This window comes from Brachycentrus maculatus, unplaced genomic scaffold (genome assembly GCF_059751285.1).
Source record: "Brachycentrus maculatus isolate JH-2025_06_01 unplaced genomic scaffold, ASM5975128v1 h1tg000199l, whole genome shotgun sequence".
NCBI lineage: Eukaryota > Metazoa > Arthropoda > Insecta > Trichoptera > Brachycentridae > Brachycentrus > Brachycentrus maculatus.
In genome coordinates, this window is record NW_028280950.1 from 2,610,345 (window position 1) to 2,627,739 (window position 17,395).

The 17,395-nt window shown below is 30.3% G+C and overlaps 1 protein-coding gene across 1 annotated transcript in view; it reads left to right on the forward strand.

Moving 5' to 3' along the window:
• Positions 1 to 759: 759 nt before the first annotated feature.
• Positions 760 to 17,395, forward strand: part of LOC148307452 (uncharacterized) — a 171,850-nt gene continuing 155,214 nt past the window's right edge. The window contains exon 1 of the mRNA XM_088263471.1: positions 760 to 1,412. The gene's annotated coding sequence lies outside the window, so the exon portion shown is untranslated. The remainder of the gene's footprint in view (positions 1,413 to 17,395) is intronic.

A 17,395-nucleotide genomic window follows, 5' to 3' on the forward strand; every position in this document is an offset into this window, starting at 1 on the left:
AAATGTTCGATCGGCAAGTTTTATTCTATAATACACTGACTTAACATGAGCCATAGTGTAATATTCGACACGTAATCATCAGATATGCCAAATATGTTTTAAAAATTACAAAATGCCATTAAAGTATATATTATAAGCTACGAGTAGGTATATATTATCGAGAATTTCGCTATTTCACTTGAAAAAAATCTCATTGAGATGTGATAAAACGGATTTAATAAAGAAATGGTTGAAAAAAAAAATTGTTTAAAAAAATGTAGCAGATTAAAAAAAAGACTTTAAATAATAACACAACTTCGTTTATCACCACATTGTTTTGAGTACTCGAGTGACTAATTTCAATAACAAATTTCTTTCCATAAGATATTTAAGAAAAATAATAATTTAACGTTTACCAACCGTTCGTTTATAAATATCTCTGAGAAAAACACGACGAAATATTTCATGAAAAGAATAGATAAGACTATAAAAATAAAAACGATTCTTTATAAAAATCACCTGTTCATATAATACAAGGAAATATTTATGCATTGTCCCTTTCACGAATAAACCACGCCTCAGAGTTATAATTACCTGCTTCAAAGTTTCATAATATTCTTTTTTAATTAATTATTTCATATTCCAGTGCTTAATTTAAAGATTCGGGTCACAGGGTCAAGAAAATATTGAAAATCGATCTATAAACGATAGCGCCTAGGGTCAAGCACCGGAGGCAAATTAAAATCACACGGCATATAAAAATGTGTTGCAACGGTCCGCGGTAACATTTGCGCGGGATCCTCGCAGTTTAGGCGGGAAAGGGTGCGCTCCGCCCGCCTCCGCGACCTATCACGAGACGAGAGCGAAAATTGAAAATGGAAGTCGAACGTGATTCTCCCGCCCTTGTTTGCCGCCAGTGCTGGGACGGGCGAGAAGAGGTCCACGGCGGCTGTTTCGGCAGGTAGCGCCAGTACTCGCGCAGTGACGGCTCCGCGAACACCACCGCCGAAGGCTCGCTCGCTGGTTGCACCACTTCTTGCAATACCGATTACGAACTGTCAAAACTGTCTGACCACGTGCGATAGCCGAGTCCCCCATACAAAATATCCTATTAAGAATTAAAACCATAAATATACGTAATATTAATTCATATAAACGAACAAAGGTACATTTTAAAAATTGTAATAACTAATTGAAATCAGTTCCTTTTGAGGCAATTTAATAATAATAATAATCTCATTTTAAAATCGATTTGTTTACATCAAAAGCTTCGTTGCTGTGACTACATAAAAAGTACTCTTAGAAAAATTATAAAGTTTTAGTGTATTTATTTACATATCGGTGGGTCAAAAAATATTTAAAAGTGATAAAAAAACACAGGTGAAATTTAATTTTAAAAGTTTGAATTGAACTACTCCAGGAAATTCACGAATGTAAGTTGATTTATATTATTAGTTTAATTTTTAAATTATAATAAAGTTAACCACTGCATTGCGAAGGCGTATAAGAGTAAAGGATCATTATTTTATTAAACAAAAAATATAAATTGCGCGTGCGCGCACCATACACGCGATAGAAGTGAAACTTCTTAAAAAGAATAAGAGATATTTAGTGTGAGAGACACAGAGAGAGAGCGTTTGAAAAGAAATAAAACAATACAAAATTTGCATAAAAAATCTGTTCATATAGTACTTATACTGTGATTGATTGGTGCATCAATTAGTAATACTGATATCAATGGTTTGTGACAAAATATAAAATATATGGTATGTCTGTGATTCGAAAATTTCGAGATAACGAGAAAAGATGCATCTATTGTAATGTAGTTCGGGATTTTGTTGGGTTTGTTAAAATACAATGACAAATATTACTAACACTACGCGTGGTACTTCAACTGTTCATATATATAGCGTCTGACGTTAACATCAACAACGCGCGCATGCGCGACAATAACTTATTCTATTGCTTTGTATATTTGTGTATACGTCACTCTCTTTTTCTCTATTCCCATGGAGTCGGAATGTATATCCTCTCTACGCTATATATTACTTCTCCCTCTCTTGTAACGAAATGTATCTAATAAATGTGACGCGATCTTGAAATTTTACTTTCAATTCATGGACTCTTTTTTGGAGAGGCTCAGCGCAATCAAAATTATAAGATTGTATTAAGTAGAAAAGTATAGAAACAGTATTAAGTTGTATATAAAATGTAATTATATTAAATAAAATAAAAATATAAACTATAAAATAAAAATATAATTGTCGTTTTTCAAATTGCAGCCTAAGAAGTTACACTTCAAAAATCTTTTCAAAGAAATTTAGTTTTGATATATAAAGTACTGTACTCAGTATTTTATTCAAATTTCACATCACATATCATGAAACAAATGTAAATAAATCATATGTGCCTCTCCAAATAGAGTAACAAACCATCGTTCTTTGTCAAATGAAGTAACAAATCTCAAGTAGGTAGGTAAAAATTAAGTGGCACAATAAGTTGTAAGGTCACCTAATATTAGGTAGTGTGTGAAATAAAGTGACAAAATTAAACATTACACAGTCAATGTAGGTACTAAGTACTATGCAGAGACGTGCACTCTATATCGGAAGAAAAGCACGTCTGTCCAAACTTAAAACACAGTAAGGGACATTTTTTGTAGTACGTTTTTTTTTGCATTTTTGGACTAAGTAAAGTCTACTTAGTCCAAAAATGCAAAAAAAACGTGCTACAAAAAAATGTCCCTTACTGTGTTTTGAGTTTGGACAGCCGAGCAGTGCCTACCCTGGATTACTCGCGTTCCATATAGAAACACGACCATTGCCTACTATACCTTATCCTTACCCAACCCTACTGCCTACCTGATTAAAAACTCAGTGCATGCCACTGGTACACATGTCGCTCACTCCTTTCAAGAACGTCATAAATCAAAAAACTTGATTTTTCAGGAGAACGTTTTTAAAGTTTAAAAATATATTACAATGTATTAAAAATAAATATCAAGCCACTTATTGAACTTTTTACTGTGCAACAGATCTTTTTAGGTAAAACCTGAATGTTTTTTCTCCGTGTGAAAAATATTTAGGATATTTTAAAAAAATAATTAAACAATACCCTTTCTTCAAAATGCAAAAACAACACTTTCTGCCCTGTAGCGAGTAAATATTAAGTTAAAAATATGCCTCTTTTGCTGGGTATAGTACATTTTCTGGGCATTTCGAAAACATGCACAACTGAAAATTGACGATTTTTGATTTATGACGTTCTTGAAAGGAGTGAGCGATATGTCTCAGCTTGAGGTGTAGTATCTATCGTTTTTATGCCAGTCTAAGCATTGCGGGCCTTACGACCTGGCATTTGGCTGGCTTAGATGATTACTTTATACACTTGTGTAACGTTAACCATTTATGCCATTATTGAACATCCACATTGCATTAATTTTTGAAGGATGTATTATTCAATGTTTTTTAATTCCTTTCATGTGTTAGTTAATTGATAGATTTGGAATCTATGGCTGACGGTGGTGCACTTAGTTGAGATATTTGTTAAGCGGGTACTTACAAATACACAACTCACTAAGCGATCGGCTGTGCGAGAAACCAGCCATTTTTTAGAAAATATTTAGAAAAAATATTTTTTTAATTTTTTAAAATCCTTACCTTTTGATAACTCTCTGTTTTCAAAACCATATATTTATTACGAAGAAACACTTATTTTTTCAATACAAAAACGGTATTTTAAGAAAAATTCAATTACTTTATATTATATATGGGTATTAAGAAAATTGAGTTGTTGGACTATCGAATATTTTGTCTTAACTATATAGCTTACGAGTATTTTATGCGTAGGGCAAACAATCCGGTATCTTATATATTTTTTTGTTTTTTTCGAAAAAAATGAAGATTAATTCGTTTTAGAGAATATATATGTAGATATGACATACCGAGCACTTCACCATGGAGGCGGATAAACTTATCTTCCTCGTTATGGTTTTGTGAGATAAAATCAATCACGAACTGGATTTCCATTTCTCTTCTCTGCCTCCAGCGACGCTAGAAGGGCGCCATAATTAATTTCTCTATTACATTTTACGTAACGAAGATTATCAACATAGATGAAATGCAATACGCTTAATGAAAGTAACATCCTGCAGACTGCTACAGGATGCGATAAAATACTTGATACTTGCACAAATCGGAAAAAAAACCTTCTCAAACCAAACTTACTATTTATTCTCACGTTTAAAAAATCATATTTCTCAAAGTCTTAATAAAAGTTCACTTGACGTAGACTTGATGAAAAATGGTGGTAAATTATAATAGAATATTTCAAATTTCCGTTGATATCTGATTATTTTGATAAATTTTTGTGTTTTTAAAAAAAATCCTGACTTTTCTTCAGAAATTGACTAACTTTAATCGTTTTAATCAGTAGAGAACTAATAAAATTCCAATGATTGTTTTTTTTTACTATTATAAATTTGAAAATTATATGGTGAAATCAAATTTATAAAGTGTTTGAAAATTATGCGGAATCCATCGAAATATTGTCACACTATATTTTAAGAAATAATGATATTTACCAAGTAAAACTTAAATTCTATCGATTATATCGAATTTCTTCATAGCACATTTTGAAAACTGTGTTAATGTTTTGAAAAAAACCTAATCGAAACGGTTTGTAATATAAGTATGAATACCTAAATTAGTGTTTGATTTTAAATTATGTTGTCCCGAGAAATGCTTTATTTAATTTTTACTGCAAACTCACACTGACTATGTTGTTGAAAAAGAATAATATTGTAGATACAAAATTATATTTTAATGTTCATAATCATTAAAAAAATATCTGCCTGTTTTGGTAAGTACTGTGATTTTTGTCACGCTGTATACATGTTGTATAGGTACGTTGTGAAGCAATGGAAATAATTATTTTATTTTAATAAATAGTGTTATTTTGTAGGAGAGCTTCTGGGCTAATATTACAACACTTTAATGTGGTGAAGCGATGCGATGTTTCAATTTCACTTTAAAAGCAAAATGTAATTAAGGAAACTTTCATAAAAATAATCTGATGCTTCTCATTCATTCTCTCGTGATAAGGTTTTACCGTGTACATATTTTATTAGGAAATAAATAACATTCATGTAAACAATGATCTAGCTTGAAGTTTTTTTCTTCTAATGCATCGTATATTAAATATTTTTTAATTAAATACTATTTCATAAATAAACAAACAAAATACTTGGTACACGTCCACTAAACTTGTTTATCAACCGATGAGTGCTTTCACCCAAAAACTGGCATCTCGAGACTGGTGTACCACTTAGTAGAACTTTTTTATAATTTTTATTTGTATAATTGTACAAACAAATATCATTACAAATTTCAGTAAAAACAATATAATGCATGTTCATAATACGGTCTTTTTAACATTTTTTGTAAAGTGTAGTGAAATTGTTTGACATTATTTTTTGACATCTCATCAAAGATGAAGAAGAATATAGAAGTCTGGGCTTTTACGAGGCTGACGACCGTCATAGGCTGGTTTAAGTTCTAGTGATTCAAGAACAAGGTTTCTAAATTGGTTCATATATATAGAACTTCCAAGAATTTGAGTAGTGTGGTTGTCAATAATGGGTAGAATTGGTGAATGTTACACGTGTGTAAAGTGATCACTTAAACCAGCCTATGACGGTCGTCAGCCCCGTAAATGCCCAGACTTCCATATTCTTCTTCATCTTTGATGAGATGTCAAAAAATAATATGAAAATAACTCCTGTAATTGGAGATAATCCAGATTTTGTGAACAAGTATTTGAACACACTCAAAATGTTGTAAATTGTTTGACTTCTCAATATTTTTACCTGCCAATATTCGAATATGACAACTCTTCTTCTTCTTCTTCATGAGCCTTCTGTCCTCGGCTGCTGGATATAGGCAGTTTCTAACCCCACAGCGAGGATGTCGTCAAACCATTTCTTTGGGGTCTTCCGACGCCTCTTTTGTTATCTCAAGGTCTCAATCATAAATTTTTCGGGGTCCATCTTGTGGGGTCACATTTGGCAAAATATTGTGTTTTTTTATATCCTTCCTCATACTCTAATGATAGAAACGGCATCGTATCATATTGACGCAGTCTTTAATCATATGAATTTCTAGATCAGATAAAGCAGCGGAATATATTTGAAGGAATACAGAAGAAGTAAGTGAAAGACTTTATCGCTATATGGGAAAGGAAATGGAGAGGTAATAGCAGGAACAAATTGATAAAATTAGCAATGATAGGGCTCTCAAAGCTGCATACCTATATTCATTTAACTTGTATTACTTGGAGACTGCTTATACGTACAAGTTAATTGAGGTAAAAAATGTTGTCATAGATAATTATCTTTTTAACAATATTTATATCTAAATCATTGCATACTACTACTGGATTCAATCCCCGAGGTCTTTTATATAGGACTGTTATCAAAATTGCTCAAAAATGTTTTTTTTTTAATATTCAGAATTTATGAATATCTGGACATTAAGAGGACAAAGATTACGACCTTTCACTGAAGGAAACTTTACACTTTGACACATTGTAAAATTCACCTTTCAATCCAATAATTACAAATATAAATGCTCACACTTGGAACAATTCCATATTTCCAACCTCAAAAAAAGCTTTTTCTTCTTTGTTAAGACATCTATAATATACATATTTCAGTAGCCATTAGTTGACACTTCGTGTAATTAATACAAAATAAGTAAACCCAAAACAAAATTGTTGATACGTTATGGGAAATTACAGGAAACACAAAATATTTTACAGGAAACACAAAATAACTATTGCATGTTTATTTTAGTAAAATAAACATGCAATAGTTATTTTACAACAAATATCAGTTACAAGTTGCCATCTTACGGTAATATATATCCTATGTTTAGTTACATTTATTTTGTTTTATTAAATGCCATTTAATATGCATCATTCCGATAGTACTAAGTGAAAAGAGGTCAGTATTGCAAGGTTAGATTTATTATCAAAGGACCTTTTAATGATATAGTATGTCTATTTCACCTATCTATTCACGTATAACATCGAATTACTAATTGTTATTATAGGTTGTATAGTAAGAAAATAATCGGCTGTTTTGTTTTATGGTAGTATTATACCAAGGAAATCGATTCACGATTTAGAATCCATAAATAAACTTGTCTTACACATGCGATGTGTTTTAATTGTTTGGATTGTTAATTAAGGCAATTATTATTTGTTGTATGAATCAATCGTATATTTTCGAAGGAGAACAAGGAGATTTAGATTTATTATAGGAATTAAAATGAAAATTAGACGTGCATATTGTATTCTCAATGTACCTATATTAATTAGTTAGGCTGTAACATTTTAGTGAGTTTAAAACATTTATTAAAAATAAATTTTAAAACTGAAAAGCGTAGTGGTTAGCGCATTAGACTTCCTTCCACGAGGCTACGGGTTCGATTCTCAAGAATTAAATATTACCTTGGACTTTTACCTGAAACGGGTGACTGTTCACATTGCTTTCGTGAGATTAAAAATCAAGTAAACTGAAAAAAATGCAATGATGAAATAATAATAAAAAGCATTTTAATTATAACACTTAAGTTTTTCGTGGGTATAAGATAGAAAAAAATATATGATTTAAAAACATATATTTTTTATTAATTTTTGCGAAGTAATGAGCCATTGTAGTAGAATTGGTACAACAGAGAGATCCAGATATTTATTTTTATATTTATATATATTAATATGGAATTTAAAACTAAATTTTCTATAACCGGGTGAGTTGCAATCTTGTTATCATAATAAATAACAATTTATGTTATTCAGACGTAAAATTTGCAAGAAACAGATCCAAATAACGTCATTTTATTATGGATTGTGTTAGACTATTTTTACAATCAGATTGGTAAAATTTCATTATTATTCCAAACGTTTTATTATTGATTGCATAAATTATTTTGAAATCCAATCCGTCATAGATGTATTTTTAGAATCAATTTATTAAAAAAAGGATTGCAAATTTAAAACAAGCGCCTGACGAGATAATTAAAATAAACAATAGAGTATTAAATGCATATATTAAGATTTTTTTAAGGACAAATATTTATGTTTTATTATTTACACAAATCTTTCAATTTCATACTATTTCTGTGAGCCTAAGCGGCTCGTTATTAGAAATAGGTGTCAAATTGTAGAGTAGGTTCGAACCGAGAAACTCTAACTTAAAAGTCCGCGACACTAACCACTGGACCACAACCCGTTTTCAATTTTGTCAATAACAAAATCATCTTACAAAAATAAGGCACTGAATACATTGCGCGCATGCAGTAGAGCGATTATTTGGATAAATATCTGCCTTCGTAATGTCGTGGTCAGCACGTTTGTCTACAGTGGTGGACATCCAAGGTTTGATTCTCAAGGGACGTCAGAATAAATATTAGCAATTTTTCTTTATAATATTTATTTTATATTACCTTCCACTGGTACCTGAAGCGCAGGACTGATCACCTATTTATCGTGTATGATATTTAGCGCTTGGGATAACGCGGCTTATGTGCCGTGCAGTGCCCTTAACACTATCGGGTGCGAATAACGGTTAGAAGAAGAAAAAGAACATAAATATTGTGATTTTCAAAAAAAAATTCAATAACAACTTTATTTATTATTTTTACTTACATATATAATAATAAAATAATAAAACCCTTATCCGCACCCCAATGGTGCATAGGGCACTGCGTCATATAAACGCAGTGTTATCTTGATCGTTTACACATGAAGGAAAGGTGATCAGCCCTCCGCTTCAGGTACCAGTCCAGGGTAATATTGAATAAATATGACAGTGAAAAAATCACTTATATTTATTTTACCCCCCTTGGGAATCGAACCCGGGACCTCCAGAGCGGTAGCCGAGCGTGCTGACCATTACACTACGGAGGCGGACTTACATATATGCATACATAATATTATCATTCATTAACAGTACTAATAATAAATTAGTAATTTTCCCATAGATATTTGCTCTGGTTTTGAGCGTGGGTAGAAAACGGCATATCGGATTTCTATTTACCTTGACAGGAAATAGAAATTAACTAATTAATTTTGTAAAATAATTATCATATTATGAATTAGAAGCTACGTAATATTTTATCAACATCCTATGACAAGTATTTACATAATACATATTGATTACATTACTAAATTGTAATTATAATATCGTTACCAGTAAACTTCATCGTTTGGGTTTTTCATATTATTTTTTGACATCTCATCAAAGATGAAGAAGAATATGGAAGTCTGGGCATTTAAGGGGCTGACGACCGTCATAGGCTGGTTTAAGTGATCACTTTACACACGTGTAACATTCACCAATTCTACCCATTATTGACAACCACACTACTCAAATTCTTGGAAGTTCTATATATATGAACCAATTTAGAAACCTTGTTCTTGAATCACTAGAACTTCACTAGAGTCATCTATTGGTGAGATGTAAAGAAGCTTTTTATTAAGCAGAAACTCTTATATTAGTATGTGAGATCCGAATCCTAGATTATAATCACACACATGAGAATTGGAGATAATCCAGATTTTGTGAACAAGTATTTGGACACACTAGGGTTTTTCTCTTATCCGCCCGTTCAAGTTTCAGAGGTACGTATGAGAATATAATATGTAATAAAAAATTACCAAACTCAAAGCTGAAAGTAATATTTTCAATGATACTAAAATAACTGTTATTAATATGCGTATAAATATCTACTTAAAAAATATACTTTTTTTAGTTTTGCAGCACGTAAAAAAATATATAATTGAATAATTAATAAATAATTGAATTTATGTAAGACGTAACGAAAAATATTTAATTGTGTTTTTTCCTATATTATACATTTAAATGTAACTGGGTAAGCTAGAAATGTTGTTTTTCAGATTGTTCATCATAGTTTCACGTTATAAGAAAATTAATGAATTGCATTTTTTGTTAGTTGGAATGTTAAAATAATTGAAAAAAAAAACAAAAAAAACTAACCATCACGCCGCTTCCCCGCAGGGGTAGGCAGAGAGAATAGAGCGCCACACCACTCTGTCCTTGCAAACATTCTTAGCCTCTTCCACGTTCATGCATCTCCTCATACATACCCGCCGATTGTTAGGACTCCTAACCTGACCACTTTTAAGTATTTGGCATACCTGATCGTGCCATGTTTTTATAAACATATAATACATATTATATGTTTATAAATATACAAAATAATTGTACATTTAAAAACATATAATACGTATTATGTAATAATTATAGGTTTTTTTAACTCAAAATGCTCGATTTTTTGCAAAAGTTAATGTATTAAAAACCTGTGTTGGAAAAGTTCGGGTTAGCCGAAAAATTTGTAATATAGTACACACATTTAGTATTTTACACGATAAGTGAAAACATGTAGTGTAGTATTTAGGTATGTTCCATTTGTGTTTTATCTTATTAATTCCGCTATAATGTTATAACGTTGTTTCTTTTAAGGTATATACACATTGTTTGTATTTTTTTACATTTCAATCTAATATAGCAGTACTTGAGTAGCCATAGAGGTAAAGTATTGTATACTTTATTAAATTTTCATAATTTTTGTATACAATTAACGTGTTATTCAATCTTTGCGTGTTTTTAAAATGTTTTTCTTCAAAATCTTGTTCCGATTTCCCGGGATTTCCGATTTACAGAGTTCCACTGTAAACTAATATTTATTTTCATTCTTTCGGAAATCAAACCCAAGATCATTTTAAACACGGTAGATGAACCCTTTTAACAATGCGTCATATTTTTGAATAATTGTGTCATATTGTGAACAAATTTTTCGTGTACATGCTAAATGTAATACATATATGCATATTTGCAAACAAATATGTACATGGAACCATATAACTCCATCGATTGTATGCGCCGTAATACCAATACATTGTACATCACATTAATACTGTGTTACCAGTTCCAGTTCCACGCTCCAGAGGCTAGTTTAGAGTAGTTTAAGAGAATACTATAATATATTCAGGTGAAAACACTTTTTATTATCTTCAACCAACCGTGAATCAAAGCTATAACCCCGAGTACGCATAGTATTCAGTATGGCGAATCTTAACTTTCGCAGTAATATAATTGACTGAGTTTTACACCAATGTCAGACTGCTGTCGCACTTCTTAGGATAATATTTGCGGAGCATTTATTTATAATTTGACGAAATATAATGCATAATTGAATCTAATTGGTTAAATACATGTAGGTAAAAAGTATTCTTCTTCTCCAGTTTTCTGTTCTCCACTGTTGGATAAAGGCATCTTCCGTATCCTTCCATTTTCTTAGGTCGGTTACTGTTTGCAGCCAGTTTTTACCCCCCACAGCGGCTATGTCGTCGGACCATCTTTTTTCGGGTCTTCCGATGAATCATTTATTCTCCCAAGGTCTCCATCTCAAAAATTTTGCGGTCCATCTTGTGAGGTCCTGTTTTGTAATATTTACCCATTGTCACTTGAGTATTGCCACGTGATCCATGATTTCTTCTATATAAATTCTGTTCCCGATTTCTTCATTTATTACTTTATCCCTCATGTTTAAACCAAGCATGGATCATTCCATGGATTGTTGTGTAGATTTGAGCTTTTCTGCGTTCTTTTTGTCAAAGCCATAGTCTCAGAATGCAGGATTTATACGTTTTTCTCTTTAGACATGTCGGAATCTCTTTACTCTGTAGAATTTGTTTGGGCTTTTTTTGGTAAATACCACTATAGTAGTATTTACTAAGAAAACACTTATATTTATTTTGGATACCCTGGGTATCGTTCTTGAGACTTCCAGTATGGTACCCAAACACGACAACCAATACACTATGAAAGCGAAAACCACCACACTTAAATATGTACATATTTAACAACGTAAACACCAAAAATAAACCAATTCCGAATTTTGTTGATACTCGTAACAGCAGAAAATAATGGTTTGACACGTTCAATGTAAATTGTAAATTAATTAAAAAAGAAATACTCCAATCAGTAGTTATATGAATAGTACATTCTTGTGGTGTATAAAAATAGCGCTTTGGAAAATGGTGAATGTACATCGGTATGTTTCATGTGTTTGCATGAAATATAGAATGTATACGCAATGTATGTGTACGTGATAAATGGTGAGCTGACCTTGCATCCGCATGTTTTACTTAACCGGTCTGCTGCGTCCCGAAGCAAGTGATATTAAAACAAAACCCATCTTAACAACTCGCTTGAATGCAGAATACCATACCTACATTGTCGGCTTTGTGCCAGGCTTATTAGTAAGCTGTAAAAAATCAAAGCTCTCTCTCTGTAACATACGAGTACTTGCAGGATTCCTGATTGTATCACAAAGAAATATGTATAATATATCTCAACTAGTTATCACATTCTATTCTCTATAAAATATATACATACATCGTAAATTATTTATTGAGTACAAATATGCAAATTGTAGAAAAATACTTATAATTGAACTATTTACATTTAAGGATAAGGTCGGTAGGTAGATGTTTTGATTTTTTTCCTATCTGGAAAGATGGGGATGTTTTGTTTTTTTTTTCTGGATATCATTATTGCATATTAATACTGTGAGAAAAGAAAAAAAAAATTGAAAATAAGTAAAAACATTTCAACAATCACATTTTACATAACGCAATTTTAGTACCATAGCATCTTGAAGATGACCCCAAAAGTAAAGCCTCTAAAGTGCTAAGAAAACACGGCATAATATCTCTGTCAAAAAAATAAACACTAGCAATGTATGAATGATGTTGAAATCTAAGATATTAAATTATGTTTCATTTATGTTATTTAATTTCAAACAACGCTCTGTATACAGAAAAAATATATGTATATGACAAACTAAACAATGAACTTGATTTATACCATCATACCTTTTTCATCATTATATTATTTATTTATTTAGTATTTATTATTTCTTGTTTTTTTTTTTTTGGTGTTAAAATTTTAAAGTTCAATAGATTTAGAGTTCACTTCTTTAATATAAGAAATAAATATAAACACGAATGAGATTTTTAATAAATATGAATACAGACAATCCTTTATATTAAAGGTGCATGAAAAAGGGAAAGGGAAGAAAGATAAGAATAATACACAGATTGCAAAATAGCAAATTGGCTAGCATCTGAGTAAATGAAAGAAAATTTTAAATTAAACATCATAACACAAGTTTTGATTGGGATGTTATTGTGACATTAATTAATATCACTTCCAGTTTGGTCGGAAATATGCATATTTCCGATACTTGTAGGTATATAAAACACGATGCTACCGACATTCTTAATGTCTCTATCAAAATACCACACATTTTATCTCACTTCATATCATTCTAAAGGCATGTGAATAAATACTTGTTACTTCTCTGTTGCTAAGCATATATCAATATATGCAGATATCCTAATGCCTAATATAACTTTTTTTTAACGAAACCAGAATAGATCTTATAGAAAAATGATGAATGCACTGATAAAAGTATTATCTTCTTTCTACTTCGACAAATCTGCAACTCAATTAACCCCTAAAATGAGATTAGAATATATTACGTTCTCGTCTTAGAAATTATAATTGTGGAATTCAAATTGCAATACTTTCTTAAGAAAATAAAAAGTGTTTTATAAGTCATAAAAAAATAAGATTTGAATATAATTATTTAATTTAGGATACTATTTTATTATCTAAGTCATAATAAAAAAATAATAATAACAGTAAGCTAGAACTGAGAATTGAATTCAACTTAGGAGTATTATATAAAATGTTATACGTAGAACGTAAAATACGTAGTACGTACTGGCTAATTCATTAGTCGAAAATGTGACTTAGTTTTGCATAATATATTGCGTGATACAATATTGAGTTTCATGGGTTTTTCATAAGTTATATTAAGTTCTTAGATCACTAAACCATAACCTAATTTTAGTAATATATTTGTAATAGGCGCTGTTTAGTAGAGTACTTTATCAATATCGTGACGTGTCTCACTTCAATGATTTTTATTAGGGAAAACCTTTATTAATAATACATAATGAATTCGGTATTATAGTGAATTATGCTGTCGTTCACAATTTTGAAGTATTCTAGTAGGCATTGGGTTTTCGTTCTTAGTATGATAAATCAAGATATATATATATATATATATATATATATATATATATATATATATATATATATATATATATATATCATAGGTGCCACAACAGAGACTAAGTAACAATTTTTCTTGGCACCTGGTGAACTGCCACTGGCTAGACTTAAGCTAAGCTGAGACTTCTATATTTTCTTCATGTAAATAAAAAGGAAATATGGTTTTCTATTATTTCTACTCATTTATGTTGACACCCTGTATAAAAACGTTGCCGTTTTGTTATTAAAAGCATACAACTTCTCTGCGAAAATGCCTATGAATGAAACCTTGTTTTTTAACAAAATTGCTAATTTGGATTCCCTGATTTCAAATTATTTAATTTTCATATTAATAAGAAAACAGAAAAAAACTATAGATGATGTTCGTTCATCCATGTCCACTGTCTATGTGGAGTAGATGGAGTCCACTGGAGGGGTTTCTGTCGGCTACCAGCCTTACGGCTCCATCCAAGTCTGTGGAAGTCCTGAAATACCTGATACCTTGTAAAAGAGTAAGCTGGATTAAGGCAGACATCATGCTTAACCATCTTAGAATAATTATTAATATTTTTAAAAAATCTAAGACTTTTTCTGTTAACATATCTCTTAAATCATTATCAAGTTGATATCTAAGAGAAGTAAAAATGCGCCACTTAAAATGTTACAAACGTATTCAGTGAAAAGTAATAAAAAATAAATTTATTATAAAGAGCTCATCAAAAATAAAAACTCAACACAATAAATAATCCAACAGGAAGTTTTTTGTTCAGTTAACGAATGACTAAGAAATCAATAATATAAAAATTTAAACACTTCATATTTTAAGGATTGCGTAATTTGAATAAATAGCAATCCTATAGAGAACCTATAAGAAAAAGAAAAAACTAAATAACTTGAATGAAAACGATCCTTGAAAAATCATCAGTTGTATTTATAATAAATTATATTTACCAAACAACACACAACAATTTAGATATGCTTTATGTATGTTTAAAAATAAATACAATTTGAAGATATCTGAATAATATGGAAACATTATATTATCGAATTCCGGTTTGGTAAAATTAAAATTCTCTACCTGACATATTTTAAAAAACAAATTAATTGTTAACGTTCTCGCATTCTTTTTCATATTTATTAATATGGCCTTACTTCTAGAGGTAAGCGCCATTTTTTAAAACTTAATGCAACCAATAGGCAGTAAAACATTTTTTATTTATAGATTCGGCGTTCAATTTGCAGAACTCCATTTTAATTTATATTTTTATTAAATGTTAAAATAAAACACTGATTTTTAGAGTCTACTAAATTGTATTTTATTGTTAAAAACACATAAAAATTATATATGTGACTATTGTTTTGCCTTGTTATGGCATTTTCAAACGAATGAAGTTTAAAAATGCCATAGCAAGGCGAAACAATTGCCACAAATAGAATTTTTATGGATTTTTAACAATAAAATACAATTTAGTAGACTCAAAAAATCTGTACTTGATTTTAGCATTTAATATATAAAAGGTAGCGATACATTTTTTTTTGTATTTTAAAAGCATTGTTAACATTGCGGTATAGTAATATAACACACTCCTTATCATTCATCGTTCACCTTGTGTAATACCACTTTAATAGTAATACAGTTGACAGCACTTAGTTAATGTTAAAAATGCCTTAAAATATAGTTATTAATTGGTGTTTAATTTGTAAAACTCCATTTTAATTTATATATTAATTTTAAAAACAAGCACAGATTTTTTTAGTCTACTAAGTTGTATTTTATTAACAAAAACACAAAAAAATAATGTTGCGACAATTGTTTCGCCTAGTTATGGTTACGTTGACATTCTTTATAAAATTAGAAGACTTTGTTTTCACCACTTTTTTTATTCATATATTTCAACCTACCGGTTTCAACAATACATTGTCATCATCAGGGTTTATTTTAAATATAAAAAATAAACATAAAAAACATTAAAATATTAGAATACTTTCACAAAAAAACTTCCACACACTCCATAAAAATCCTAAATGTTATTTAAAAAAAATAACATTTAGGATTTTTTGGAGTGTGTGGAAGTTTTTTTGTGAAGTTTTCTAATATTTTTAATGTTTTTTTTTCTTTCTTTTTTTTATATTGAAAATTAACCCTGATGATGACAATGTATTGTTGAAACCGGTAGGTTGAATTATATGAATAAAAAAAGTGGTGAAAACATTTTTTTTAAATTTTATAAAGATATTTTAAAATGTACCACGAAGTATCTGCGGAAAACATTTAAGAAAAGTTGACATTCGTTTGAAAATGCCATAACTAGGCGAAACAACTGTCACAATGTAATTTTTTTATGTGTTATTGTTAGTAAAATACAACTTAGTAGACTCGAAAAATTTGTGTTTGATTTAAAAATGAAAACATAAATTCTTTAAAATCACTATGCATGGTACGGAATAGCCACGCAAAAGTAGAAAGGAATAATAATAATCTCACGAATAGATGTCTCTAGTGAAGTTCTAGTGATTCAAGAACAAAGTTTCTAAATTGGTTCATATATATAGAACTTCCAAGAATTTGAGTAGTGTGGTTGTCAATAATGGGTAGAATTGGTGAATGTTACACGTGTGTAAAGTGATCACTTAAACCAGCCTATGACGGTCGTAAGCCCCGTAAATGCCCAGACTTCCATATTCTTCTTCATCTTTGATGAGATGTCAAAAAATAATAGAAAGGAACTAATTTATGATCGGCTAATCTGTTAAATATATAAATGATGCAACTTTTTATATCCCGTGATTAATGTGAGTCATAATAAAATGGTAATAATACTTTAATCTCACGACCTTACAGAGGTGTAGGTAGAAATTCCCCACAACGATTTATTTAGTGAGTTGTCGAATTGTTAGACTGGCGCCTCGGACTGCTAATGCTAGGTCAAGTTTGTCATGTTTAGCAGCAAGTCAAAGTCTGACACCCGGTATTCTCCGACTTCTATATGAGTAATGATCATAATAACCAACATTTTGAGTGTATCCAAATACTTATTCACAAATCTGGACTACCTCCAATTATAGGAGTTATTTTTGACATCTCATCAAAGAAGAATATGGATTTATGGGCATTTACGTAATAATATGAAAAATAACACCTATTTTTGGAGGTAATCTAGATTTGTGAACAAGTATTTGGACACACTCAAAATATTGTAAATGAATTAA